Source organism: Pseudorca crassidens, chromosome 15 (genome assembly GCF_039906515.1).
Source record: "Pseudorca crassidens isolate mPseCra1 chromosome 15, mPseCra1.hap1, whole genome shotgun sequence".
NCBI lineage: Eukaryota > Metazoa > Chordata > Mammalia > Artiodactyla > Delphinidae > Pseudorca > Pseudorca crassidens.
In genome coordinates, this window is record NC_090310.1 from 44,399,586 (window position 1) to 44,427,363 (window position 27,778).

The 27,778-nt window shown below is 53.3% G+C and overlaps 1 protein-coding gene across 6 annotated transcripts in view; it reads left to right on the forward strand.

The window, feature by feature from the left end:
• Positions 1-52: 52 nt before the first annotated feature.
• The window catches only part of SYNDIG1 (synapse differentiation inducing 1), a 118,134-nt gene continuing 90,408 nt past the window's right edge, over positions 53-27,778 (forward strand). For 2 of the 6 annotated variants that reach the window (XM_067707404.1, XM_067707400.1), the window contains exon 1: positions 53-438. The gene's annotated coding sequence lies outside the window, so the exon portion shown is untranslated. Of the gene's footprint in view, positions 439-624; positions 909-20,763; positions 20,885-21,552; positions 22,113-27,778 lie in introns of those variants that run through there. The other 4 variants (XM_067707401.1, XM_067707402.1, XM_067707403.1 and 1 more) reach the window with 4 other exon arrangements.

A 27,778-nucleotide genomic window follows, 5' to 3' on the forward strand; every position in this document is an offset into this window, starting at 1 on the left:
TCCTTCCTGCCATCCCTAGAGCCCGTGGCCGCCGCCTCCGGCACGCGTGTCTCCAGGCTCGGGAGCCGAGCCGAGCGGCGCGCCCCGGGCGCCCCTCGCCCACCCGCCGGCCGGGTGCGCGCCGCGGGAGTCTCCTCTCACCCTCCTCTCCCGGTGGCCGGAGGGCCGGGCTCCGCCCCGCCGCCGCCGCTAGCTCGCTCCAGCAGCCCGGGCCGCCGCCGCTGCCCCGCGCCCGGCGCTCCAGTACGCGCGGGGCAGCCGGGGGCGCGGGCGGCGAGCGCAGGGCCGAGCGGCAGGACGGAAGGGAAAAAGCCGGGCGGCGTGGGAGAGAGGCGGGAGCAGAGGCGGGCGCCGCAAACCCCGCGCCCCGCGCGCTTGCTGCCTCCGGAGACGCGCGGGCCGCCACCGGGCGCACTAGCGGGTCACCTTGTCCGGGAGGTGAGTACCGACCGCCACGGCAGAGCGGGCAGCAGAGGGGCCGGCGGGAGCGGGGCGGGGGCCGCGGGCAGGCGGCAGAGAGGCTGCCCCCGCGCGGGAGGGCGTCCTGGCTCCGCCTCGGAGCGCGCAGACCTGCGGCGTCGCGGCTCCGGGGTGAGTTCGGGTGGTCGGGGCGGCGGGGCCGGGGAGGCGCGGGGTCGCCAGGCGCCAGGGAGAGCGGAACGGACGAGGAAAATGTGGAGGAAGGGGCCGGGCGCCGGCAGCCCGGGCTGCAGCTTGGCGCCTCGCCACCCCAGGAGCCCCGGCGGCGCGGAGGCGCCGCTGTGTAAAGTCGGAGGGAGCTGCTGAGACCAAAACCCGGGAGCGCGGCGGAGCGGGGCTGCCCGGGGCGGTGGAGGCGCGCGGCGGGCATTGGCTCTGAGGGTCCGGGAGACCCCCTCCAGCGACCCAAAGGAGACCGACTGGGGCTGGTGAGCGGGGCCGCCGCGGAGCTGGGGTCCGAGGTCCATCTGGGACAGGCAAGGGAAGCGGGCTTCGATTTGCCGAGCGGAGGGAAAAAGGAAGGCGAGGGTGCGAGCGCGCTGGGGATGGTGACTCCTGACCGACGACCGGGACGGAGACCGGGACTCTGGGAGCCCCTCGGTTCCGCGAGCTGTCTGATCCCTGGCAGCCGCAACAGCCCGGAGCCCTGGGAGCCGCCAGCCACAGCGCGGAGCGGGGAATGAGTGGATGCGTTTGGGGTTCAAGTTCTGGTCACAATTTCCCTGGGTATGATTTCTGCCTCTTCGTGCGCGCTCTCCAGGTGCGGGGAGAGGGAATTGGATTACAGGCAGAATGGGGCATTTTTCCGGAGGAAGGGGCTTTGATCGCGATGCGTTTTCTGCGAGACTCCAGTGGAGTGGGCGCTTACAGTCCTGCTTTGGGGAGGCTGCCGGTGGGGTCGCTTGGCTTTCCTGAAGGACTAGAGAAAGGGGTCTTCTCGTCGCCTTCGTCTCCTTGGGTGCCCCTTGCACGCAGGGGCGTGGGCGCCTATCACCCAGACTTCAGGTGCGTGCAGCCCTTCTGCGGCGTCAGATGCGCTGGCGCCGCCAGGCTCCTGGCCAGACTCCCGTCTGCGCCTTCCCGGGCCACCTCCCGGGTTCGGGTTTGGTGCAGCGGACACTGGCTGAGGGCTTGGCAGATTTGGGGGCTGGGGGTAGGTGGCTCCGATCTGCAGTTAGAATCAGGCTTAGGCAGTGGGGCGAGCACCTGGGTCAGTGTATCTGTGGGTCCCTCTCCTGCTGGCCGGCGTGTTTGGTCAGAGCCCAAAGGGAGCGGCTTCTGCCCTGAGCAGAACTGCAGCCTGTGGGGCGAGCGGCCTGTAACAAACCCCAGAGCCAGCCAACTTTTTATGCTGAGGAGAGATTGCTGGGCAGTCAGCGCTGGTGCTGGGATGTGGTCTCCTGAGGGGGTCTGGCTCCCTAAAGGCTCACAGCAGCCAGAGTGGAGAGCCAGCCCGGCGCTGGGGCTGATGTCCGTTCTGGCTAAGACAGGAAATGGCTGGAGCAGATTTGGGGGTGAATTATTGCCTGCTGTGTGCCTGGTGGTTGTGTGGAATGTCTTTCTGGAGATCAGACCACAGGTGTGAGCCTGTGAGACGTTTGAGGGTGAGCCTTCCACCTCCCTCCCACCCTCTCTCCAACACCCCAGGGTCCCTTTGCCTAGAGCAAACGTTAGTTTGTCACTGATCTGGTGCCCTCCCCCACCCTGCCCCCACCTACTGCATGAAAATGGAATCGTCATAATCAAGAGGGCCTTGTTCAATAAAGGAAAAACTGGGGAAATCTATGTCTAAAGTTTTTTACAGTGGAAAATGTCAGTGGTTCGCAGAGGTGGGAAGAACAGCGCACTGACCCTGCAGCGTGCCCCTCATCCACCCTGCTGCCTTTCCCTCCTGTTTACCACCCTCCTGCGAGTTTGGGAGGCCCGTGTCTGAGGAAGGATTTGGAAACTTATTCCCAGCTCACTTCACTGCTAAATGCGGCCCATGAATGTCCAGCTGATGACGTTTCATTTCGTTTTCACATAACCATCAGCAGAAACAACTTCTTTGAATGATTCCATTAGAAATAGATGATGTTAAATAGAAATGAAGGTGCCCCCCTGTCCATCTGGGGGTAGAAAAGAAACCTGCTAACATTCCTGGAGGCACAAAGAGGGGGCGTTGAAGGAGGAGAGGGAAATTCAGACCCTGAGAAAAGAGACATCTGAAACAATTACATTTGACTCCTGCCAGCGGACGTGCGGGGAAGAAACAGATTCCAGCTGAACCGATACAAGCAAAAGAACATTACTTTTTTGGTTAAAAAAAAAAAAAAACTTTAAAACTCAATTCATAAGTTATAAGCAGTTCAGTTCTTCCACATTTAGCATTGGCAGAAATTGAAAGTGCTGCACTGACTGCCTCCCTCTCTCATTAGCTCTAACGCATATTTTCTCGGGAGTTATTACTGTTATAAGAGAATAAAAAGATATTTTCTTATGTAAGTTTTCTCTGGGAGACACTAGTTGGTGCTATTCTGAGGCTCGTGAGAGTGCTGACATTTCATCTCTCAATTAGAGAACGTTTGCTCGTCACCTGGTCACATCTGGAGACTCTGCTCCCTCAGATGGGTTCCGGGTGTGGAGTCTGTTGGCTGGAGAAGGTAGCCTGGGACCAGCCTCCAGAGGCCGTGGGAGGGGACCCCCATACCTACGTGCCCCCCCCCCCCACTCTGCACACCTCCGCACATTCTTTTACAGAAAAGTTTTTCCTAAAAATTGTCAACGACATGCTTGGAGGAGTTGGCAAACTTTTGAATACCTGGATACAGTGCACTCTTTAATGGCATCCTCGGCCAGCCTCTTGTGATATGAATAACCATCCTATAGGCCAGCACCTTTATGTCCTCCTTCCCCCAGATAAAACCAGTATGACCCCTAGCTCCTCCTTCTGGCCTTTGTGGGGCCCGTGCACGTTGGGAATCCTCACGGCCAAACGGGCCGATCGCAGTGCTGCGACCTGTGGTCTGAACAGACTCACGTCATCAGCAAACCCTCGGACTGAGGGGGCAAAGGTGCAAAGATCGAGGCCGGGGGTGTTGGGGTGTGGGCATCAGCACAGCCTGGGGCTACTGAGAAGCAGAAAGGCCTGATCCTTCGGTGGGAGGTCACATGAGGCTGTCTGGGGGGAAAGGGACTGATAGGGAGCGACCCTGGGACCACAGCTTTGGCCCAGCATCCCTGCCCTGGAGGCATTGTGCCAACATGTCGGCAAACAAAACGTGAAAGGTGTTCAAATATTAAATATTCTGAACATTGACCATAGGCTGACCCGGATCCTGCCCATGCCCGCAGAATTGGAGTAACGTAGGTAGTAGTCGGTAGTTTAAACAAATGTGATTCTTCTATGTTCTCTGTGCAATTGCAAATTTTTCCTGAGAGCTTATACCCATGTTTGAAACAGGAACAGCTGTAACTCTTTCAGGCACTGGGCTACAATTCAGTGCCCTCAACATGGCTTAGTTTAGATCAGGCAGCCTGAGGACTAAGGCTGGGAGGGGGGAGGGAGGGGGCAGGGGGGAGAGAGGAGGGAGGAGGAGGGAGGGGAGGAGTCTGGAGACACAGGTGGCTGCCCCGCCCCAGGACATCCTCTGGCATTCCCGTGCCAAGACAGGCCTCCATCTCCAGGCTCTGCTGCTTGCCTGTTGGATGATCTGAGATCACTTAACTTTTCTGAGATTCTCTTTCCTTCCATCCATGTTCCTTCCAGGATTTTGAGAACAAAATGTTTATGGTTGCCCCAGTTTTTAAAATAGGGCTGACTCTGGTTTAGGAGCACTTTAGTCAGAGTCTTTGGATGTCTCCCTGGGTGAAGTTTGTGTCCCCATGGTTCTCAGGACACAGTGTGGGCCCCGGCCCATCCTTGCCCCTGCATCCCCCAACTTCTTGTTGGCAAGCGTCGGGGTAACGTCAGGGGCACCTGTCCATGTGGGTATGTCCTCACGTAGGAGCCGCCTGAGTGGTGTCAACATTCCCCTTGGGTGGGTTCAGAGGGCGAGTGTGGGAAAGGTTTATGAAAGATATCTCTAGCACAACTTCATTTAGACTCACATCACATTATAAAAGTTACATGACGCGTGTTCTTTAGGATAAAACGTTTTAAAGCAGGTTCTCAACAAACCACAAAGTACCACTTATAATGCATGATGTTTTAAGTTACAAACGTTGTTTCGATCAAAATTCTGAGTCCTCTTAAACCGTGTTATGATAAATAACCTATTAAATTGCACAAAATGAAATAAAATACTTAAGGAAAACAAAAACAAATCAGAGAACTGTTAGAACTAAGAATAACACAACCAGGAAACAATATACATGTGTAGAAAATAATAAAAATAAAAGTTGCTTCCTAAAGATCAACCCAGGGGACAACTCTGCATATTGGCTTGCATAAAAGAATTTACCAAGGAGTTCTATTAACATTATTCCAGAGAGGTGGAGGTTTTGCTCTTGCGGTTCAAATCAATATTCAGTGTAAAACATTTTGAGTTTTTAGTTCCCAGTTGGATCTTATGTTAATCACAGTCATTTTTAAACATAGTTCCTGATAATGCTATAGTGACATTTAGGGGCTGTGACTCTGAAGGAGAGAACATGAGTGTTTATTGATTGCAGGTTGAGTCTTTCATGAAGGGCCTGCTTAGTTTAAATTCTTTTTTTTTTTTTTGCGGTACGCGGGCCTCTCACTGTTGTGGCCTCTCGCCTTGCGGAGCACAGGCTTCGGACGCACAGGCTCAGCGGCCATGGCTCACGGGCCCAGCCGCTCCGCGGCATGTGGGATCTTCCTGGACCGGGGCATGAACCCGCGTCCCCTGCATCGGCAGGCGGACTCCCAACCACTGCGCCACCAGGGAAGCCCTAAATTCATATTTTTAAAATGTATTACTTCTCAAACATTTGACCTCATTGAGTAACCACTTTTCAAAAGTGCCTCCCATCTGTTCCTTTCTTAATCTTTTCTGTTGGGAAGTGTCAGTGTCCAAAACAAAACCAAAAAGCAAACAAACGTTTCAGACAATTAGAAACACAGAAGTTTTATTCCATTGCCTCAACTTTAAACCAAAGATACTTCTGAAGGAGACAAATAGTCTTACCTCAAATATGTTGAGGCTTCACCCCTGCTCAGGGAAGCAGAAAAACGAGCATGTGACGTAAACTTACCGTTCTGCCTCAGGTACAAGATGCAGTTTTTAACCGATTCTCCTGATCCTGGCCCTCCCACCTTGGTGCCATGGGCTGTCAGCTGTGCAGTGTCTGAAATAAGAGGGTTTGCTTTTGAGGATTACAACGCGATTAAGTCCTAGGTCAGGGCTGGGAAATACAGCCCTGAGGGCTGGGCTTAGGCTCTGTTTAGCATCAGAGGGACTCCACGGATGCCCAGGTCATGCCACCAAAGATTGCTACCAATACTTCTGTTTCTGCAGTGTCTCAGATTGCCTTTAAATAAAGTATGTGCATTTCTGCAGCCAACCTTAGTATCTGAAATTTCCACCTCGGCCCTTTCCCAAGTGTTTCTCTTAGAGGGAACATATCCGTTCCAGTTGGGGTAAGGGTGCTGTGTCCTGTGGGGCAGCAGGAAAGGTGAAATGAGGCAGGTCAGCCGTGTGCTCTGGGTCTGAGACACCGTCTGAGCACAGGGTCTGGCCCGTGCCTGTGGCTCAGGCATTGGTAGATGTGTTTTAAGAGCCAGGCGTCTGCTCCAGACTGTGCCCTGTGTGCACGCAGACGGTGGAGAGGCCCCCGTGCTGGGCAAGCCCACCCTTCCCAGCCCAGCCCCGAAACGCCTTCCAGGGCCTCTCGCCTGCAGACGACCCCATCCCCATTTCTCTCTCCTACTCTCTTCCTCTCCCCTCGTGTCCTCCGTACAAGCAGCTTCAAAACACAGGCTCTGAGCGGATGAACTAGCATGCTCACTGCCTCACGGCTTTGCTTTTCTACACTAAACCCAGAGACACAGAACACCCGGCTCAGTTCTCCATGCAGGGCCGTAGCCCCACTCCATCACCAAGATGGATTTCTGTTAAAAGCCAATTTTAAGTAAAGGGAAGTCATCCCTTCTGTTAGTTCTAAGTTCATTCTCTGCCTTTCACTCTTATTATTTTCAAAGCTGTGGATGGAATGTGCCACCTGACACATGGGCGCCCACTTCCTTGTTCCCTTTGCTCAGAATGAGATCTCAAGACTCTTGCCGGTATCTCTCCTAACAGCCTTTGGACTCAGCACGTACCTCCTGAGCGACCCAGAACAGGAGGGCCCCTGATGTGACCGCATCCCAGACCTTCTGTCGTCCCCTTTAACCCCACTTGTCGAGTCCTCTGCACAATATTCTTGGCAGGATTGCCAATCTGAATGTTCAGGGTACAGGTGCATTACCTGTGAATAGGGACATTTGGGTTTATTTGGGGACATCACAGTCTGTTCTAAAACCATAGAGGAAAATGTATTGTGGACTCAAACTGTGCAGAATAATGCCCTTTTCTTCCCTGTTGCTGGACTTGAGCAGTGATTTGCCAAGTCCCTTTCCAGGAAGAACACATACTTCAGGCTCTTGGGTCACAGACATGAGTTTCTCCCCAGATTCTAGTCGTCTCTGTGTGTGTGTAGGACAGACCCGCCCGCTGGGCGAGTGGCCGCAGTGCAGCTGTGAACGCGTGGCTGTGCCCTCTGCCCACAGGTGTTTGATCGTGGTCCCGCGCAGGGAGGTTTTCACGTGCTCCCGTACCCAGCACCCGCGCTCCATCAGGAAAGTGGCCGCTTTGGAGGGACCTCCGCCCCCGCTTCTTGTTCACCTCTTTGCCCCCGGACTCAGAAGCTCCTCGGTGGGCGCAGGCTGCATCCCGCTGGCTCTGAGCTCATCCCCACTCGGAGCCGCTCTGCCTTCTCCGGCTGCTCTGTGTACCCAGGACTGCGGCAGCCAGGCTCCCAGACGTGCGAGCAAAAGGGCTTCCCGGTGACCTTGATGAGGTTGGGCTCCCGAGCTGCGGCCCATATAGAGCCACCCACGTCTTGTGTTCCAGCTGTTCCAGGGCCCTGGGCTCCCACACAGGTGTCTGGTCGCCTTCAGATAGTCCATTACCTCGTCCAATGTAGAAGTGCAGCCACGTCCCACTATGGGCTGGAGAAACGCTGCCTGGTGGGAGGGACCCTGGTCTATCTGTCATCAGCTCTTCTGTTCTGCTCGGGCGCTGGGACATGGGGTGGGGGAGGAGGAGGAAAGGGGCCAACAGCTTTTCCTCATTGGAGCTTTGGTTGTTCCCCTCTCTGCTGTCAGAGAGGCACCAGCAGATCCTTCCCCAGGACCTTCCCAGGGCACCGCTCCCGCCTCCAGCCCAGATCTCCCCACCAGCCTTGAGTGTCCCCGCTCCGTCTGCAGAATGGGAGTGCGGCCTCTGCTCCTGCAGCCACCCTGACCTCAGGATCCGTGCTCCTGGCTTATCCGCTCAGCGTCCAGGAGAGAGCATATGACCTCTCGGAAACGTGTCCCCAGACCTGTGGGCATCTCTCCATCCTTGGGGCGAGGGCCCGTGGGCATGTCGATGCGTGCGTGCCAGAGGCTGGGGGCAGCATGGGGGTGACGTAGGCCTGCTTCAGGAGTGGGTGAGCACAAGAGGAGAGGGGCTCTTGGGGTGACCGGGAGATTCTGGACCATGGACATGGCAACGGCAGAGCCCTGACCAGCCAGGAGGGCAGGGATGGTGAGTCCCTTGGGCTCCTGCCCTCATGGCCGCAGTAGGTCCTGGGTGCCGGGGGAGCTGGCCGCTCTTCGATGGAAACGGGGGCTGTGGGATCAGAGATGAGTGAGGCCGGGCCCAGGGAGGCTGAGAGCTGGCAAGAGGGGCCCCTCCTGCACCGCGGGTAGCAGGGGCTCCAGGACCCTGGGGTCTGGACCCACCTGCAGGGACGCGGTCCTCAGCTTCCCCTCCCTGGGCAGTGGCCCAGTTCTCCATCCTCTCTCAGGTGGAGCTGCTGTGCCCATCTGAGCTGGTGCCTCACCCCAGGACTGGCCTGGCTGCACCAAGGGGACCCCACTGTCCAGTTTCCAGGTGAAACGAGGCGAATTCATGAACTTGGAGGAGTTGAGTCTGAAGGGCTGGACTGAAGCTTTCACAGCTCATCTGCAGCTTCTCCGGTGCTTATTCCAGGAAACCCACAGGAGCTTCTCCTGTTTGCCCCATACTGCATCTCCCTCCCAGGCAGGAAGGGAGGATAATGTTGGGAAATGTGTATAGCATCCCGTTTGATTGGAGTCCCGATCAAACTTGATGGGGTGAAACTCAGGGGTTCCCAGCCCGATCTGCAGCCTCATGTTGCCAGAGGAAGGGCCCTGTGTGTGGACCCTTCAGGGATCTGTTCGTTTAGTGTTTGTTTCAAGGTCACGTTTGCCCACCCCCAACCTGGCACTGCGCTTGGTGTGAAGCTCAGGACAGCTGCCCGTCCTGTGTCATCACTGGGCAGACACGCAGATGCAGATGTTCCATTCTACGATGGAGGCGAAGTGGGACAAACATAGCTGGGTCATCTGTCCTTCTGTACTTTGTGGTGGTTTCCTGGGAGGAGAGTGCCCATGCAGGTCACCAAACAGTGACCCAGGGTGAGCAGAAAGCCCAGCTGTGGCCCAGCTGGGAGGATGTGTGCCTGCAGCTGTCCAGGAGAATAGAAATCTCCTGCACGACACACCACGGTCAGAGGGGAAACTGTTTCCTCTAATGCCACAGGCCCCGGATGGCACAGAGAATATCCAGGTATATTAAACAGGATGGCAGGCTGCCCAGTGAGACCTCCTTCCCGCTCTGGGCACAAGGCTTTCCCCAGAAGATAGAAATGTCCTTAGATGCTGCCCAGAAATGCTGGTCTTCCTGAAATCTGTATTCGGAGCTTCAGATATTTCAAAAACATATTTCAGTGAGTTAGACTCTGCCCATTGCTTCCCTTTCTCCTTAAGACTAAACTGGTGCCTTTCTTGGAGAGTAAAGTCCAGGTGAACTCAAGTTGTTTCTTGGGGGCACAAATCAGAGGTACCCCGTCTCCACTGGAGTTCAGCTCAGCCCTAGAAAACATCTTGGGAGTACAGTCCTGACCTGCACCTCTCTCTCCTCTGAATCCTTCTTCCCCACCCTGACCTCCTTGTATTCCCCACCCTCTTGGCCAGGATGTGTGAGCCTGGCAGGAGCCCACAGTTTTCACCCTCCTCATACTCTGACCAGCTGAACTGTCCTGGAAGCATCACGTTTCTTGACTTCAAACTATATTACAAAGCTATAGTAATCAAAACAGTATGATACCAGCATAAAAACAGACACATAGATCGATGAGACAGAATAAAAAGTCCAGAAATAAACCCATACATATATGGTCAATTAACATATGACAAAGTAGTCAAGAAAATGCAAGGGGGAAAGGACAGTCTTTTCAATCAGTGGTGTTGGGAAAACTAAATGGTCACATGCAAAAGAATGAAACTGGACCACTATATTACACCACACACAAAACTTAACTCAAAATGAATCAAAGATTTGAATGTAAGACCCAAAACCACAAAACTCCTGGAAGAAAACATAGGTGGTAAACTCCATGACATTGGTCTTGGCAATGATTTTTTGGATTTGACACCAAAAGCAAAGGCAACGAAAACAAAAATAAACAAGTGAGACTCCATCAAACTAAAAACCTTCTGCACAGCAAAGCAAACCATTAACAAAATGAAAGGCAACCAACCTACTCACTGGGAAAAAATATTTGCAAATTATATGTCTGATAAGGGGTTAAAACCCCAAAATATATAAATAACTCATACAACTCAATAACAAAAAAAAATCTTATTAAAAATGGGCAGAAGATCTCAGGGGCTTCCCTGGTGGTGCAGTGGTTAAGAATCCACCTGCCAATGCAGGGGACATGGGTTCAAGCCCTGGTCCGGGAAGATCCCACATGCCGTGGAGCAACTAATCCTGTATGCCACAACTACTGAGCCTGCACTCTAGAGCCTGCAGGCTACAACTACTGAGCCCACGTGTCACAATTACTGAAGCCTGCTCACTCTAGGGCCCACGCTCCACAACAAGAGAAGCCACTGCAATGAGAAGCCCGCGGACCATGACGAAGAGTAGCCCCTGCTCACTGCAACTAGAAAAAGCCCGCACACAGCAACAAAGACCCAACGCAGCCAAAAATAAATAAATAAATAAGTTTTTCTAAAAAATGAGCAGAGGGTCTGAATAAAGATTTTTCCAAAGAAGACATACAGATGGCCAGCAAGTACCTGAAAAAGTTCTCAACTCACAAATCATCAGGGAAATGCAAATCAAAACCACAATGAGATATCACCTCACACCTGTCATAATGGCTATTATCAAAAAGACAATAAATCAGGTGCTGTTGAAGATGTGGAGAAAAGGGAACTCTCGTGCACTGTTGGTGGGAATGTAAATTGGTGCAGTCGCTATGGAAAACAGTATGGAGATTCCTAAAAACATAAAAAATAGAACTACCATATGATCCAGCAATTTCACTTTTGGGTTTATTCAAAGAAAATGAAAACATTAACTCAAAAAGATATATGTACCCCGTATTCACTGCAGCATTATTTACAATAGCCAAGATATGGTAGCACTGATAAATGGACAAAGAAGATGTGATATATATAGCTATAGAAATAGACACATATATACACAATGGAATACTATTCAGCCATAAAAAAGAAGGAAATCCTGCCATTTGCAACAACATGGCTGGAACTTGAGGACATTATGGTAAGTGAAATAAGACAGAAAGATAAATACCATAGGATCCCACTTGTATGTGGAATCTGAAAAAAACACAAACTCTGAACTCATAGATACAGAGAAGAGATTGGTGGTTGCCACAGACAGGTAGGGCTGGGGTGGGGAAAATGAGTGAAGGGGGTCAAGAGGTACAAATTCCAGTTACAAAATGAGTGTCACGGGTTGTAATGTACAGCATAGTGACTAAAGTTAACAATACTGTATTGTATATTTGAAAGAGCCTAGATCTTAAAAGTTCTCGTCACAGGAAAAAAGTTGTAACTGTGCCTCGTGATAGATGTTAGTTAGACCTATTGTGATCATTTCACAATATATACAAATAACGAATCATCTGTTGCTCACCTGAAAGTAACATAATGTTATATGTCAATTATACCTCAATAAAACAAAAACACAACTGTGGAAAGGATTGCTTGGCCGCTTCTGGTGCTCAGGAGAACCCCATCTCTGGGCACGAGCTGTGGGTTGGGTACCAGACGACCCAGAAGCCTGCCATTCAAGAGCCCAGGGGATGCAGGTGAGGCCACCCGACTCCGGTGCTTTCCCATCTGTAAAATGGAGAAGATGCCTACCCACCTCTTTCTTGGAATTACTATGAAAATGCAAATGAAGGATGAAGTAGAGAGAGAACTTAGGTAGGGGAAGTGGGGAGGTTCAGTCCTAAAAAAAAAAGAAGTTCTGGAGATCTGTTTCACAACAATGTGAATCCACTTAACAATACTGAACCGTACACTTGAAAATAGTCCATGTGGTAAATTTTATGTTGTGTATTTTTACCACAATAAAAAATAAACCTATATTATTTGGAGCACTAAGGTTCTAATTACTAGCAAATAATTGACGTGGACTCTTCTGACGTAGCCTCAGGAGTAACTCCTGCCACATCTCATCAACTATGTGTGAGTCACAAGTCACATTGTTTCTCAAAAGTATATTCTAGAATGTGATGCTATCTTAGGCCCATAGTCAGAAACTGGGGCATAGGTTAATAGCACCAGTTTTGCACAATACGTGTGTACATTAGTTATTACGTGAGTGAATTCTAGGTCTTGGGAATTTTGTTCAATTCCATCATTCTCCAGTGTTTTCACTGAAGAGATAAAAGGGACAGGTGAGGAAAAAAGGGAGAAGTTTCATGTCCTCGCAGGTCTATTAACTTCTCCAGATTTACGTAGAAATCAGTGGCAAAGCTGATTTGGATCTAACTTTTTTGCTTTTTCACTTCTTATTTTCTTCTTTTCCTTATTTATGTGCAAAATAAAAAGGCCTGTTTAAGTCTAGGTTAGAACACAGGTTCTAACCTATGAACCTAGAACTGAAACAGCAACAATGACAGAAAACCAGGGGCACAGGAGCTGAACTATGGGGGTTATTTTTCTGACATGATACGAGCCTGGAGGTGGGAGGTGCTGAGTCGGCACCTCAGTGGAGTCAGGGCTACATCTCTACCACCTCCTGGTTCCCAGAAGGCTGCTGCAGCCCTGGACATCACATCTGAGATCAAGACAAAAGGTGGGAAGGGTGGACAGAGCCCCTCAGAAGACATTTGCCCACAGCAGTCTTCTTTGGCCAGAGCTGTGTGTGTGACCACTCTTGGTTACAAGAAAGCCTGGTGTAAGGAGGAGGATTTAACTTTTCCAGCCACCAGGTGAAGATGGGCAAAGATGATATCCTGTGGTGGGTTCTCCACTCAGCCAGTGACTGTTGACCCCCTGTCAATGAGAGGAGTTGACAGGGATAGGGGTGGGATAGGAAGACCAGATCATGTGTACTTGTGAACACAAGAGAACACGGTGGTTTGCTGGTGATAAGTTGTGTGTAGTGTGTGTGAGATGGATGGCAGGCAGGTGGGTACAAGGGAGGTGGCAAACCTTGGACTTGAGCCAAGCAGCCAGGACTGAGGCCAGGCAGAGCCGCTCAGCTTGAGTGACCACACGCATCTCCTGGGGGCTGGTAAATGCAGGTTCTGGGACAGCGGATAAGGGCAGGAGACCCTGCGTCCCCACCAGGCACCAAGATGTTGATGTTGCCTCACTTTGAGCGGCCCAAGTCCAGGTGCTTCTCAAAGTTGGCTGCACAGTAGGTTCACCAGGGGATGTTGAAAATTGGTTTATACACAAATAACGTAAAGAATACAAATTGAGTTTAATAATGTTAAAGGAGCAGCTGAGTTGGCTTTTCTTACTGAAACGCCTGTTAAAGCCATGCTTGCCAAAGTCTAATGCACACAAAACACCTGGGGATTTGCAGACGTTAGGACCCGGGCTCAGCAGGTCTGGGTCGGAGCCTGAGCTCTGCATTTCTAACAAGTGTGCAGTGATGAGGATGCCGCTGGTCCCAGGTCGCACTTTGGGCGGGCAGGTAATGAAGGGCTGAGGTGGGGGGGGGGGCGTGGAAGAGGAGGACGGTACCCCTTGTCCCTGGTCTGAGCCGAGGGAGGGTCCCGGCTGCTTAGTGGGAGATGCCAGCCTGCCGACGACAATTACCTGTCAGCTTACGCACCTTACATAAACTTGCATAGCCTGCATTTGGGGTCAAGGAATAGAACGTGCTTAAAGTTTGTCTTATGTAATATTTGTTAAAAACCAAGTTCTTAGGGTCCCTTTACTTTACACACTTAGAGGCAGGAAACAAATGCTAGAGCTGGCGACTGCTGCGCCTCTGGGTTTCCTGGGGTGAGTGTGGCAGGGGTCGTAGCTGTGACCCAGGCTCAGAGGGGCCGTCCGGGCCATCCTGCCATCTCTTACATTTGTGCTCTGCTGTCTCCACTTCCAAATTCAGACCAGTGCTGTTTTCTCAGAGAAAGTGATAGAATGTCTCACAAAGGGTCCAGCGCACCTCTCGGCAGGCAGCGGGCATAATAAACACATGAATACATGTCCACATGTATAGACACACAGAGTGTGCATGTATCCATGTATGCATGTGTGCACACGCAGGAATCATGCCTGTCTCCTTCCTTCCATAATATCTTGCCCGGTGGGAGGTACAGTAGCTTGTTTGCAAACATGGGCGACAAGGTTCCTCTCATCTCCCCACACCCCCCCATTTGTACAGTGACACCCCACCCTCCCATCAGGAGGGGGAGTCTATTTCTCCACCCTTAGATGTGGCCTGGCCACCTGCCTGACTTTGACCAACACAGTGAAGTGGGAGAGTGATGTGCTGGTTCTGAGAAGCCCAGGCTTCTTCTGGACTCGTTCTTCTGGACCTTGCCAGGCTTGTGAAGGAGCCCAGGTCAGCACATGGTCCAGCCAACAGCTACCAGGAGCCACCAGCCATGCCGGTGAGGCTGTCCTGGGCTCCCCAGCCCCAGTGGAGCCCCAGTGACTGTAGCCTCAGGAGTAACCCCCAGGACAGACCAGCCAAGAGCCAAGTAGCCGAGCTCCGCCCACCTGCTGACCCAGCGGATTGTGAGCAAATAAAACAGCTGCCATTGTAACCTGCTAACTTTGGGGGTGTTTGTTACATAGCAAGTAATAACTGACACGTGTGGCTAGAAAAGCGGGCTGAAAATACCTCCACATAAAAATATATGTTTGTACTGAATTCAACACTGCAGCCCTTGAGCAAACGTCAGATGGGAGTTCAGCAGGCCATCGCTCCCCTGCAGAGAGGAAAGGTGCGAAGTGACTCAGCCGGAAGCCCTGGGCCCCTGCGGGGGACGCTGCCCCACGTGAGCTGCTGCCTTCTCGGCACCAGACCTGGCAGCCGGGCAGACATCGAACCTTCTTCACTCACACAAAGTGCTCAAAACAGTGCCTTGCCAAGCGACCTCCCCGTCATCAGCTCTCCGTGTCCCTTGGTGACCTAATTGTGGCTCCACTGCCTGGAGCGGGTTGAGAACAGGTAGACCAGATGGATGAGCACTAGAGCAAGGTGGCAATAATCATCCAGGCTCCAGACCGTCCTGCGGGCTCTGGGACCAGCTGAGGGGGGCCCGGCGGCCTCTGTGCTGCAACCTGTGGACGTGGGTGCAGAGAGCCCACCCCGTGCACACACTGACTCTGCTTAGAGAGATGGATCCCTGCTGAGTCGGCCGTCGCTGAGGGCTCTGTATTCTGGGCCCAGGTGCCTTATCGACCAGCTGAGGGGACCAGATATGAGGGTTTGCAGAACAGGAGTTAAATATGGAGGAAGACTCTCCACCAGGATTCTCAGCTAGAAGCACGGCTCCTGCATTGGCCAGGGACTCACCAGGGTGCTGCCGGCTCTGGGACGAAAGGGCCAGCGTTTGATCCCCGGGTTACGTGTAAAAAGCCTTTGCATGTTAGTCATCGTTTCTCCTGCAGTGACTCAGCCCTGTTCATGGTTTTGGCAAGTCGGAGCTGCCTGTGGAGGCTGAGACTCCTGCAGGTGCCCTGACCTAGAGCTGGAGATCCAGCTCCTCTTAGAAGACAATATCGTAGGCAGACGAATGCCACGTTCCCTCCCCATTCCTTCACACACATGCACGCACACACAGACGTATTCACAGAGACAACACTCACATACATACCAACACACACATGGGTATATCCACTTACAGAAACACACACACTCACACCCTGAACAGTAGACTCTGCCGCCATGAACGTCACTTCTGGAAGGAGCTGCTCCTGGGGGCACCTGGGGGGACAGCAAGCCAGAGGACATTTCTGGGGACACAGCCACGTGCCTGGACTGTGTGAAGACACCTCGTGGAATGCTTTCTTCTTCGCTAGGTGGCCCTCCCTCTAGTGCCCCGGAGCCCCCGATTCGTCCAGCTGCCAGATCTGAACGTGGTCCCCAGGGGTGGGTCCGCTGCCCCTGTGCCCACAGATAACAGCAGAGGGGCAGCAGGGTGGGAGGTGGGCAGCCAGGAGCCTGAGAGCACATGTCGGGCGAGGACGTGGGCAAATCTGGGGCCCAGGCTTTTAGGTAAGCGGATTCTTTCCGTTCTGCTCCCGCGATGTCCGGTGGCAGGCGGAAGCAATGGGGTTTCTTCTGCCGTGTTCGGTCCTTCTGTGGGTTGGTCTGTTTCCACACGGGGGGAAGAGAACCGTTCCTGGAGGAGTTTATATAAGGCTTGTCTTTGCAGCTTCTTGATTTTTATTTATAGAGTTATTTTACCTAAAATAGCAGTTATGCTTTGCCTATGAGCCCTCGGGATGGGGTTTGCTTGTGGCCTTTGGGAAATGGAGAGAGGCTGGGCTGGAGGGACGGTGGCAGGGAGGTGGTGGTGCAAAGGGGCTGTGCTGGGGACTCCGTGGTCCGCCTGCCTGGGTCTGAGCCCTGGCCTACACCTGGCCCTTGGCAAAGTTATTCAACCTCTCTGCCTCGTTCTCCCTATGAATGAAGAGGAGGCACCAGTTGCCCCCAGTGTTGTCTTGACGATTACCTGAGCTGAGAGGGGGCAGCGCTCAGCGGTGTTAGCTGAAGTCGGGCCAGCTCCCAGGGGCTGGCGCTGCCTCATATGGGGTCTTAACTGAGAGTGGGCTATGCACGGGGCGGCCAGGTGATGCTGGGAAGCTGGGCAGCCGGGGTCCCGGTGAGCACAGAGGAGGGGGAGGCAGATGCCAAGTCAGCAGCCCCACCGGACACTCTGTAAACTTGGACCCTCTGTGGGGCAGAGCTAGGGAGCAGAGAAATCCCAGGGGATCCCGGACCGCCTCCCTGGCCCAGCAGAGGGGGCCCAGTGCAGGCGGTCCTGGACTTCCTCAGGGCCTGACTGCCATGCAGACGAGGGTGGCCGTCGAGGACAGGTGCCAGGAGAGGGCAGGTGGAGCCCTTTGTAACACAAGGCTATGGAAGCACAGAGGTGTCCTCACAAAAGTTAGGGAAACCCTGACTATTTTGCAAAAATCATCCTCTTTCCAGTTGCTGTGAAATCAGTTTTGTTGGAAGAATTAATTACACCAGCAAACCTGACCACGCGATCATCCCTGCTCTGAGAATTTGCACATTCATAATTATCTGTAAACCTTGTTAAAGGTTAAATGAACTCACTTCCTACAACGAGTTCCCTTTGGGGCATGAAACCCACGTGTGCACACACTGCCGTGAAGGTTGGTTCCCGGTTTAAGTGGATTTATTTTAACTGGATTTTCCCCCAAATCAAATAGCCTTTGGAAACAGTAATCTCTTATATTAAAATAAGCTCTGGAGGTTTTCAGACAGCCTTTCCCTAGAGTCTCCATGCAGGGCTGCGTTTGGTCTGACCTCCTTGGTCACTTCTGCTGAGCTGACACTCTGTCCTGGTCCCCTCTGAGTCCGGGGTCACGGACAGGGTGAAGCCAGGGCCCCGTAGCAGAGACACGATGCCCACTCACAGCGAGTCCAGGTCGGAGCAGAGCCAGTGCCTCCTTTCGGGCCCAGCAGTGGCTGGTCTGGTGGTGAATCACGAACAAGTAGATTCAGGCAAACGCTCAGGTGTGACGTGATCGTGGATGTGAATCAGTCACCTGGGACGGTGTGGGCTGGAACCTTCCAGAAAGACTGGTTTTTCATCCTGCCAAGAGCTGAGAGTTTTTATGAGCCAGGCTCTGATGTAAGTGACCTCAGGTGGCCTCAGCTGTCAGGACGTGCATCCCTGGGTGGTGTGGGGACAGGCAGGCAGTGTAGACTGTGGAGGAAGCAGGCTCACGTGACAGGCAGACGGGCCATTGGAACAATCTATGTGGTGGACATGGTTGGCGTCTGTAAGAGAACGACTTCAGGGCTGAGATCCTAAGGACAGGAAGGATCCAGCCGAGACAAGACGTGCTCAGATGGTGTGGGCCCGGCAGCCGAGTCCCGATGGACCCACGCAGAGAGCCGGCCATGCTGAGGGAAAGGCGGGGCCGCAGGGCCTCTCCAGGCGGAGGGGCCAGGGCCAGGCTGTGTTCTGAGTCCATCGGGACCCTCGCAAGTGGTTGGAGCAGTAGCGAGAGGCTCTGGTTCCTGAGGGGTCCGACTCTGCTGTGTCCGTGAAGGGGAAGCAGGCGGGCAGGCCATGGCCAGAGACTCCTGGAAGGGACTGGACTGCCGGGGTCACGACAGGAAGAGGCGAATGGAGGATGGCTCAGGTCTAGGACCACGTGGCTGAGGGCCTTGGATGCCCACGAGGCAGGGCTCCTATTTGCTCACTGCTTGGTGTCCAGGGCCCAGAAGTGACCTGAATCCCAGCGGGCACTCCGAGCTGTGCAGAGCTGGGTCAGGGGTGGAGGGAGGGCGGGCTCTGCCTTGAGGCTCCGGGACTGGGGGGCTTGGCCCCCTGGGAGTGCCGGGCCGGCTGCCCGCTCAGAGGGGGCCTGGTGGGTGCCAGTGTGGACACCACCAGCATGTGGCGGGTACTGAGCCTGAGGACGGGCTGAGCCCACCCAGGGGAGAGGCAAGAAAGGAAAGATGAAGAAAGGACCAGGCGTCCTCCTGGCTTGTGGAGTCTGGAAAGGAGACTTAGGATCAGCCCAGCTAAGGGGAATAAGGGGCAACAGACACCGTGGCCTCGGCTCTGTGAGATCTCGGGCCATGGAGGCCAAGGCTGGAGGGTCTCAACCACCCTCTTCACTTACCAGGTGTGGGGTCAGGGAGGCTGGAGGGGGGCAGGGGCTTCGCCAAGAAAGCACACAGTCAAGGGAATTGTGTGTGTGAGTGTGGGATTGTAACGATGGATCAGAGATCACACTGTGGGATTGGGGTGTGAGGTGATCAGACAGTGAGAGATGTCAAGGTCCGTGGGTTGGAGCTCAGTGCTGGGGGCAATGGTGGAGGCCTGATGCTCCGGCAGGTGAGTGGAGGTATCAGAGAGAGGATGCTGAGGAGGGAGGGAAGCGCTTGAGAAGCCGGGGAGCTGGGTGGACCCTGAAACCACAGAACAGTGACATAAGAGGTGACCGGTGGAGAGACGGTGGCAGGTGTGACATCGCCCATTTGTGAGCGGTTCCTGCAGGTGGCAGGAGGGAGTGGGCAGGGTAGGGGCTACCAGGACTGGCCACAGGGAGGACCAGGGGCCCCATTCTGGTTGCTGGCCCCTCTGCTGTACAGAAGGCCAGAGTGGCTGTGCAGGGGAGCCCCCGCGTGCTGGGGAGGGGACCCCAGCATGGTACCACGTGGTTCTGGCTTTCTTGATGCCCCTGGCTGGGGGCACATGGCAGCCCTCCTCCCCCTCCGAGCTGGACCCACAGATGCCCCTTATCCCACGGGCAGGTGTGAGGTCCCTCCCAGCGTGCTAAGTTTCTGTGTCTGTGTAGGTGCCCCTGTTAGGAATGGTGTACACTGCTCAGATCAAGGTCCCAGAAATGCCAGTTCTCATTTGCTACCTAACACCTATCGGTTAGAAAGAGTTTCTATTTATTGGAACAGTCACTCATGCACCTACTATGACTGTGGTCATTGACATCGTACTGACTACACTTACACTGGATAAATTTAAACTAAGACAAGGATTTGACCTGGCAAAGGACCCGTGTATCCGGGTCCTAGCAGCTCCCCTGCTAGGATGGGATTTGCCAACTCAACTCTTTGACCTGTGGAGAGGGAGGGGGGTCCCTCTGAGATGCTTCAGATGACAGGCCTGCCTCTGTGAGCAGGAAACGTCCTTCAGACCCCCCGCCTGCTGCCCAACTTGCTGGAGCTCAGCTACTTGACCGCCTTTTGGGGTCCCCTCCCCATCACCTCCTTTTGGGGAGATACAAAGCACTCATCCTTTGTTTCCCCCACCTCCATTTATGTCCTGGGCATAACCCAGTTTATAATCTGAGCCCACATCTTTCCATTCCCCATGGCTAACTGGTTCCCTGAGGGCAGCAAGCCTGGGTGTCACCTGGGGTGGGACCAGGAGGCAGCTTGGGTGAGACTCACCCCATTGACAATCCCAGCCTCAGACTGTGTCGATCAGGTTGGAAGAAACACGGTAGAGAACCTTCCTTTCTGACAATCCAGTGGGGATTTACTCAGGCAGAACTAGGGCCAAATCCTAAAACCTGGCCCTCGCTTTCTTCAGGCGTGAAATAGGAGCAGTTCTGTGTAATCCTAAACTTTTGGGGGGATTGATCAAGATCACCTTGGTGAGGTATATGAACCCCTAGGCTAACAGTAACTGCCCGATAAATGGGATTGTTACTATTTTATATTCAGTAACCTTTAGGTTGACCTATGCTGCAGAAGCAGCAGGAGAGGAACCCTGTCTCTTGCATTTCTGGGTGCATTTTAGGGTAAGCTTGTCACTTGCTGCCAAAAACCCAGCTTTGTGTTGATGGGGTTGCATGGAATCTACAGGCTGACCTGAGGAGTGTGGCCATCGCGACAGCGCCGTTTCCAGTCTGTGAACATGAAATGCCTCTGCCTTTGCTTCGTTCTGTAATTCCTTTCATGGAGTCTGATCGTTTTTGGTGTGCACATTTCAGCTTCTTCTGTTAAATGCATTTTATTCTTCTTGATTCTAAAAGTGTGGTATTTTATGTGATGGAATGAGGGTGGGCTTCCAACAGACCTGGGTGTAAACTCTGCCTCTGTTCCTGACCAGGTGTGTAACCAGCTTCTCTGGCCATCTGCTTCCTCCTCCATAAGTGGGCATCATGTCCCATGCTGGGGTCGGCGAGGTGATCACCCTGTTAATGAACGTGAGAGAACTCAGCACAGTGCAAGTAAATACTAGTTTTACTCCTTCCTTTACCGTATCTGCAGTGAAAATGATGATTTTTTTCCACCTATGACATCTTGTCCCCATACACTAAGTTAAAATACCCCCAACAGAGTCGAGGAAAAAAAGATCTGTCTGCTTTTGTACTTAAGATATTTTAAAATATTTTTTTAAATACTCTTTTTTTAATTAAAATTATTAATGAGGTGGTTTACATATTTTTAATTTTTCTTTTTTTTTTTTTTTGGTTGTGTTGGGTCTTTGTTGCAGTGAGTGGGATTCTCATTGCTGTGGCTTCTCTTGTTGCGGAGCACAGGGTCTAGGCGCGCAGGCTTTGGTAGTGGTGGCGCACGGTCTCAGTAGTTGTGGCTTGCGGGCTCTAGAGCACAGGCCCAGTAGTTGTGGCGCACGGGCTTAGTTGCTCCCCGGCATGTGGGATCTTTCCGGACCAGGGCTCGAACCCATGTCCCCTGCATTGGCAGGAGGATTCTTAACCACTGCGCCACCAGGGAAGCCCTCACTCTTTTTTTCTTTTGAGTGATATAATTTTTATCTATTTCTAATTTTCAATTTCTCCTTATCCCCTACCCCCGAAAAATCCTTTTGAGGTTTTTTTTTTTTTTTTTTTTTTGCCCTAGATCCAGCTTTTATGGGCTTACTAAAGAATTTTCTCTCTTCCAAGTAGCACTAATACAACTTTCATCATTTACTATCTCATTGCTGGCTCATATTTTCTTAGAAACATGGAATTTTTATAGGACATTAAGATCCAAGGCGGCATCCGTGTCCAGGCCCTGTGGGGCGTCATGCTTCACACACGACTTCACCGTCTGGCTCCGTGAGATGCTTGGATAAGCACAGCTTTAAAGATGCTGACTCTTATCAGTATGTCTATCTGAACATCAGTGCTGCCCCAGGAGGAGCACAGGACAGAGGACGTGGGATTTCTACTTAGAAGCCGCTGCTGGGGGTGATGCATTTCCCACAAAGCGGAATAAATTACACTAGTGATTTGCCGCTGCCAGTCGGGACATGTGCTCAGGACCCCCGAGTGGGACCCACAGGAGCATTTTCTAATCAGTGAAGAAAACGGAAAGCAGAAACAGATGGCTTACCAACTCTACCACACAACCACTAAAAAACTGAAAAAGAATGAGATTTCCTCAAGCTAGCAAACATCTGGAATGATTTGGAGCTTTTAGGAAGAGAAGTATATATATCTACTGATCTAGGTACATAGTATATTTGCAGATTTCATATACTTAAGTATATTACACATTCTGTTTTATACTTTATGTAGTACTATCTGCGCTTTGCTTTGAATATGCTTTTATAGATAATATACTAAAATGCCTCAAAATTATTATTTAATCGTGTTATGGGCTGAGTGTTTGTGTCCCCCAAAATTCATAGGTCGAAATCCCAACCTCGACTGTGATGGTATTTGGAGGTGAGGCCTTTGGGAGGTGATTAGGGTGAGATGAACCCTCATGATGGAATATTAGTAGCCTTAAAAGAGGAGGAGAGAGGTCTCCCTTCTGCAGTGCAGGTACCCAGGCAAGGCCGTGTGAGGAGGACACGGGGAGAAAGAGGCCGTTGCAGACTAGGCGGAGAGCCTTGCCGGAAATACTGGCCCCTTGGTCTCAGATTCCAGCCTCCAGAACGGCGAGAGGATAAATGTCTGTTGTTTAAGCCGCCCTGTCTGTGGTACTTTGATGGCAGCTTAGCTGACTTTGCATCATCCTCGGCACCGGCCCTGGGTGACAGCTAAGATGTCGTCTGTGTGATGCAGAGTCCAGCCTTCAAGTGTGTTCCAGGCCCTGAGGCGGCTGTAAACCGCCCAGCCGTGTCCGTTTCTGTGCCCAGCTGCCTTCCTAACAGGGAGCTGCACAGAGCAGAGGTTGGAGACGGGGCTCTGAGGCCAGATGGGCTGGGTTCAAAGTCCACTTCGCACTTACCAGCTGTCTGACCCTCAGACTTTCTGCCTGTGCCCCTCAGTTCCCTCTTCTGAAGGGGGTGGTGGCAATAACAGCGCCCACTTTACAGGATGGTGGGGACAGACCAACTGTGAGGGGCTGGCCCACCTTGCCCCCCTGTTATCACCCATCACGCTTCGAGTGTACCCATGGAGGTAAACAAGACGGCCTCGCGGTCTCATCCAGGAGTCTCGTGTGCAGATGCCTCTGCACCCTCACCTCTGGGAGCCCAAGTTCCTTATAGCAAAAAAACACCTGCCACTTTCTACCCGCCGCTCCTGTCCAGCAGTGGAAGCCCCCTCAGCCTGCACCAGGGCCGGGGAGCGAGGGCCGGAAGTGACCCTTGACCAGTGGTGGATGGGGGTTGGTGTGCAGAGGCCCCTCGGGTGGGATAACTCTGCCTGCGGGTTCCGCATGGTCCCTGGGCTCCCCGGCAGGATGGGGCCCAGCTGCCAGCAGCAGAAGCGGCTTAATAGCACACAGCTTCCTGGCTCCTCTCTGCCCCCTGCCTTACTCCCCACTACCTGCCCGGTGTTTCTGGAACCACCTCCCAAATAAACTGCTTACACTCCAGTCCTTGTTTCCAGCCTGCCCGGCAGCCTCGGGCATCGCCATAGATGTGGAGTCTCAGCCCCACTGAGATGGTGGCACTCCTGGGAGGATGTGCTTGTCTCCTGCTCACGAGGTGAGCTCTGTCCCAGGCCGGCGAGGGCAGGGGCTGGGGTGTCACTGGGAGGCAGTGTCCCCTTGGGAAGCAGCCTTGCTTGTGCATAATGTCGCTGCCAATGTACAGAGCATCACAGCCTCTCAGGAAGAATCATCTCCCAGGCACAGACGGCAGTGAATCTGGACGAGACAGAACCTCTCCGGATGCTCACAAAGGAATCTTCTCCTGCAGAGCCAGCTGGGAAAGAATGTGACTTTGAAGCAAATATTCACTGGCCTCGGCAGATATTTTAGTGACTTTTAAGAGAAAGCGTCAATCCATGGACATCCCATCCAGAATCTCTTAAGAACATGTAACTTGCATTTCCAGATCAAACGTACATCCCCACGTACAGCACCATTTGGTCAGGAAGGTGTGAAGACCTGCCGGGCTGTCCTTGGCCATTAAAAGTGACAAAAATCAAAGGTCACAGAAGTAAGAAGAGCGTGCCAGCAACCGTATTACAAAGAAACATGCTTCTGGGGTGTCTGGAAAGCACCTCCAAGAGTTTTATCAGTACTTATATTTATTCTGCTTTAAACTCTGACTGAGGTCTTCTCTGTTTATTGAATTAACTCTGACAAAGCTTGTTCCATGCTTATTCAGACGTCAGGGCATTAAGCATGTCACACTTGTGCTCCAAGTTTCAAGGACCCTTTATACCAGATGCATGAACCATCCTTTGCCCCAGATTCGTGGTCAGGGTCTCAGAAACTCTGTGGCCTTGAAGCAAAGCTGGTGAGCAAACCACACTGTCCCCTCCTCTGAGCTGCTCCTTCCCGCGGGCCATGGAGCGGGGCTGGCTTCCCTGAAGGAAGAAGGGCTACTGATGGCTGGGAATCTACAATTGATGTGTAGCATCGATCACCCAGGGCGTGACAAGGATGCGTGGCAGTTAACAAGACTGATTTACCAACTCTCCAGCCCATCCCTAGGTGATACTAATGAGGTGAAGAGAAAAAAATTAGGGAAAAAATGAGACAGGACCAGGAGAGAGGTCAGTGCCCCAAATCCTATCATGGTGTCCAGAGCTGGCTGAGAGCTCACAGCAACAGTGCAAAGAGGGAGACACTCTGAGCAGCATGACTCATGGTGTCCAAGCGGTAAAAATAGCCCAGGCTCATGCGCAGCTTGTCTATTTCTGCTCCTGAGATGAGATGCAAAGTCCTCCTGGAAGCAACAATGCACTGCAACACACAGTGTCCCCCACACACCCCTGGGTGCCTCCCCACCCCGCTCCCAGGCCCTCTGCCCTGCTCCAGCCTGTCCACGGCTCCCACCCATGTCACTCACATCTGCCTCCCACCCTCAGGTAGAGCGTGGGCTTCACGAGGATGTGGCTTCCTCGCGTGGCCGTGACGTGCGTCCAGCACCAAGGACAGCGTCCAGCCGCCTGTGTTCCTGGCTGAGAGGATTGAAGAACTTTTCCTTTCAGCAGGTCTGATCCTTGCAAAGAAGAGACCGGCCTCCAGCCCAAGCAGCTCCTGCTGCAGACATGCTTGGCCTGTGGGTCTCTGGTGGCCTGTTTAGTGCAATACAGGCTGTGGCATTTCTAGTCCAAGGGTCAGATAAAGATGCCATGTATAAAGGGACCACATAAACAAACAAAAATGTTCAAGGAAGCCCATGGAAGGGAGCTAGAGAATAGAGGGAACTGAGACAAACTGAGGAAACCCACGCAGACCGCCTGTGGGCTGAGCAGTCTCCACCTGGCCCCTCGGTCCCCACCTATGGCTGTGAGGCTATTAGGGGGCTGGTCCTTGGGCGTTTATTTTTCCCACTGTGAAGCGTGGACATTCTTAAGTTTGCAGTTTTCTTCAGAGTGGATCAACACCCAAACTTGAAACCTGTAGTTCGTGAGGAGTAACTTTTACTCCAAGGAAGTGAAAAACAGCCGGTGGGGCTGGAGCACGGAAAGCTGGGGGTGGTCGGAGTTGAGGTGGAGAATTAGACAGGGGTTGGCATGTGCTGGGCCTCTCAGGCCTTGGTCTGCATCCGGGAGTGGTGTCTCTGGCGGGACTTACACAGGGTGTCACCAGCAGCTGCCCTGGCCAGGAATGGGTATGGGAGGAGCTGGAAGGTGGCGGGGCTGGCCTGGGTCAGAGACGTAATCGCAGGACGGCTCAGTGACTTGATTTTGACTCAGTGAGGAGCAGATGGTGGTAAAATAGGCTCCCAGGTTTGGGGCTCGTACAGGTGGACAGGTGGTGGCTGTCCACGGACACACGTGGGACGAGAGCCAGCAGAGGGCTTGGGGTGCATTGAGTCTGATGCTCTTGAGAGGTCCTGGTGGGGATTCTGGGGGGTCTGGTGGGCAGTGGCACGTGGGTGAAGTTGGCACCAGGGGCGACAGGGAGATTACCAGGGAGGAAAGACTTAAACCCAGCATTTAAGGGCTGGACGGAGGAGGTTGGCCTGGCAATGGGGGTGGGGAGACCTGGGGTGGGGGCAGAGCAGGAGAGGGGGCCATCAGGGATGCCTCGAGGAGATGGCCTGGAGGAGAAGAGGCTGTCGGGGGCTGTTTCTGGAGGTGGAGGTGATGAGGCATGAAAGCCTCTTCCTGGTCCACGGTGGGGGGTGGGGGCAGGACCAGCTTGGTCCCTGCACAGCCATGCCCCAGATCCGCCCCCTCACTCAGCTTCCCAGCTGGATTCGGGTGGAGTGCAGGCGACCGGATGTCACACCCTGGGGGTTGTTTTTTGGCGGTGCTGCAGCATCATTAACAAAAGTTGAGTTCAGCGGGATCCCAGGGGGCCCCCACCCATTCTGTTCTGTCGCCCTTCGCCTCCCTGAGCTGGCTGGGGCAATGTGCCGACTTGCAGGGCTCTGCGTTCTCCTAAGGGGAGCAGGTCTGGACATGAGAGCAAAGTGGGCTGGGGCTTCTCAGGAGATCCGAAGGCCCAACATGGGAGGTAAGGGCAGGCCTTACCCGCAGCACCTGAGGCCAGGTTTTAGGCGTCTGTGGATGGTGACGTGTCATTCGAAGTTTCCCTCCTGCTAAATGCTGTGGCACAGGGGGAACCAGAGGCTGGGTCTAAAACAACATGGCTAAAGGAGGTGGCTTCTTCTATCGGTCCAGAATATGTGTCCCAGGATGACAGATATAAAAGAGGGGCTGTGACATAGTCTCAATGCTGACTCTGAGGGGGTGTGATTAGTCCCACCTGTCCAGCCCTGGCCCCAATCTACCCGCATTGTTCAGCATGACACACCAGGCTCCACTGATGGATCACCTCCGGGGGGGGGGGATTCTTTCGAGGTGATGCAGCCGTGCTGGGGGCACGGGGTGGGGTCTGTTAATCCAGGCAACTTGTAAGACCAAGGGCACGTGGGATGAGGTAAAGTTACACCTTTATCCCAAATATGCCCAGTGTCCGAGGAGCAGCGCTTCCAAGGCGCAGGAAAGAAAAACACATGCAGGGTCACAAGTCAAGTTGTCCAGAAACCGAGCCAGGTTTAGGAGAAACAACGTCCCCGGAGACATGAGAGCGTGACAGCAGCTGTCCCTAATGCCACCAGGGTTAAGGGGGCCAACGTCCTGGTGTAACATCAGTTTTTCCCCTGAAAGCTGAAGAAATAAATTCTCAAACTTAAAACTTCCCAGAATTCAAGTTTCTTGAAGTCGTGTAACATTAAGGGCTGGCAGGAAACGTCCTGATACAGAAGCCCCAACAGGTCATAGCTGGAGAAGAAAGCATTCCAGGCGTGGCCCCGCCTGCAGCAAAGGTGCCTGGTGACCTCACTTCCAGGGAGCGGCTCTCCCCGGACCCGCCCGGCTCATTGTCAAGAGTCAGCCCACTGGCAACCAGGTCCAGTGTGTGGGGAGGTCATAGCACCTGGTCCATGGAGCTGAGGCCACTCCTGGGCCACTGACTCCTTCCGCAGCCCACCAGACACCTGGACCAGAGGGTACCTTCTGCTGCTTGCCGTGATGAGCGCCGCAGGCATACGGACAGGGGCCGTCGGCATCTGCAAATCCAGGAACGCAAGAACTTTTCCTGATTCTTCATCCTTATTTTCCGGTGGCTCCTGAGGGAGAAGCAAGTAGAGGCAGGGTCAGTTTATCCCGGGCTGCTGAGAGCCTGGGCTTTTCTGAAAGATGCTGTTCAGAGCTCAGGCCTTAGGGCCCCCTTTGTATGAAGCCTGCTCCTAGCCTGGCCCTCTGCACCAACAGGAACCCAAATTCGCCACAGTCGGAGGGCTGTGAGCATGGGAG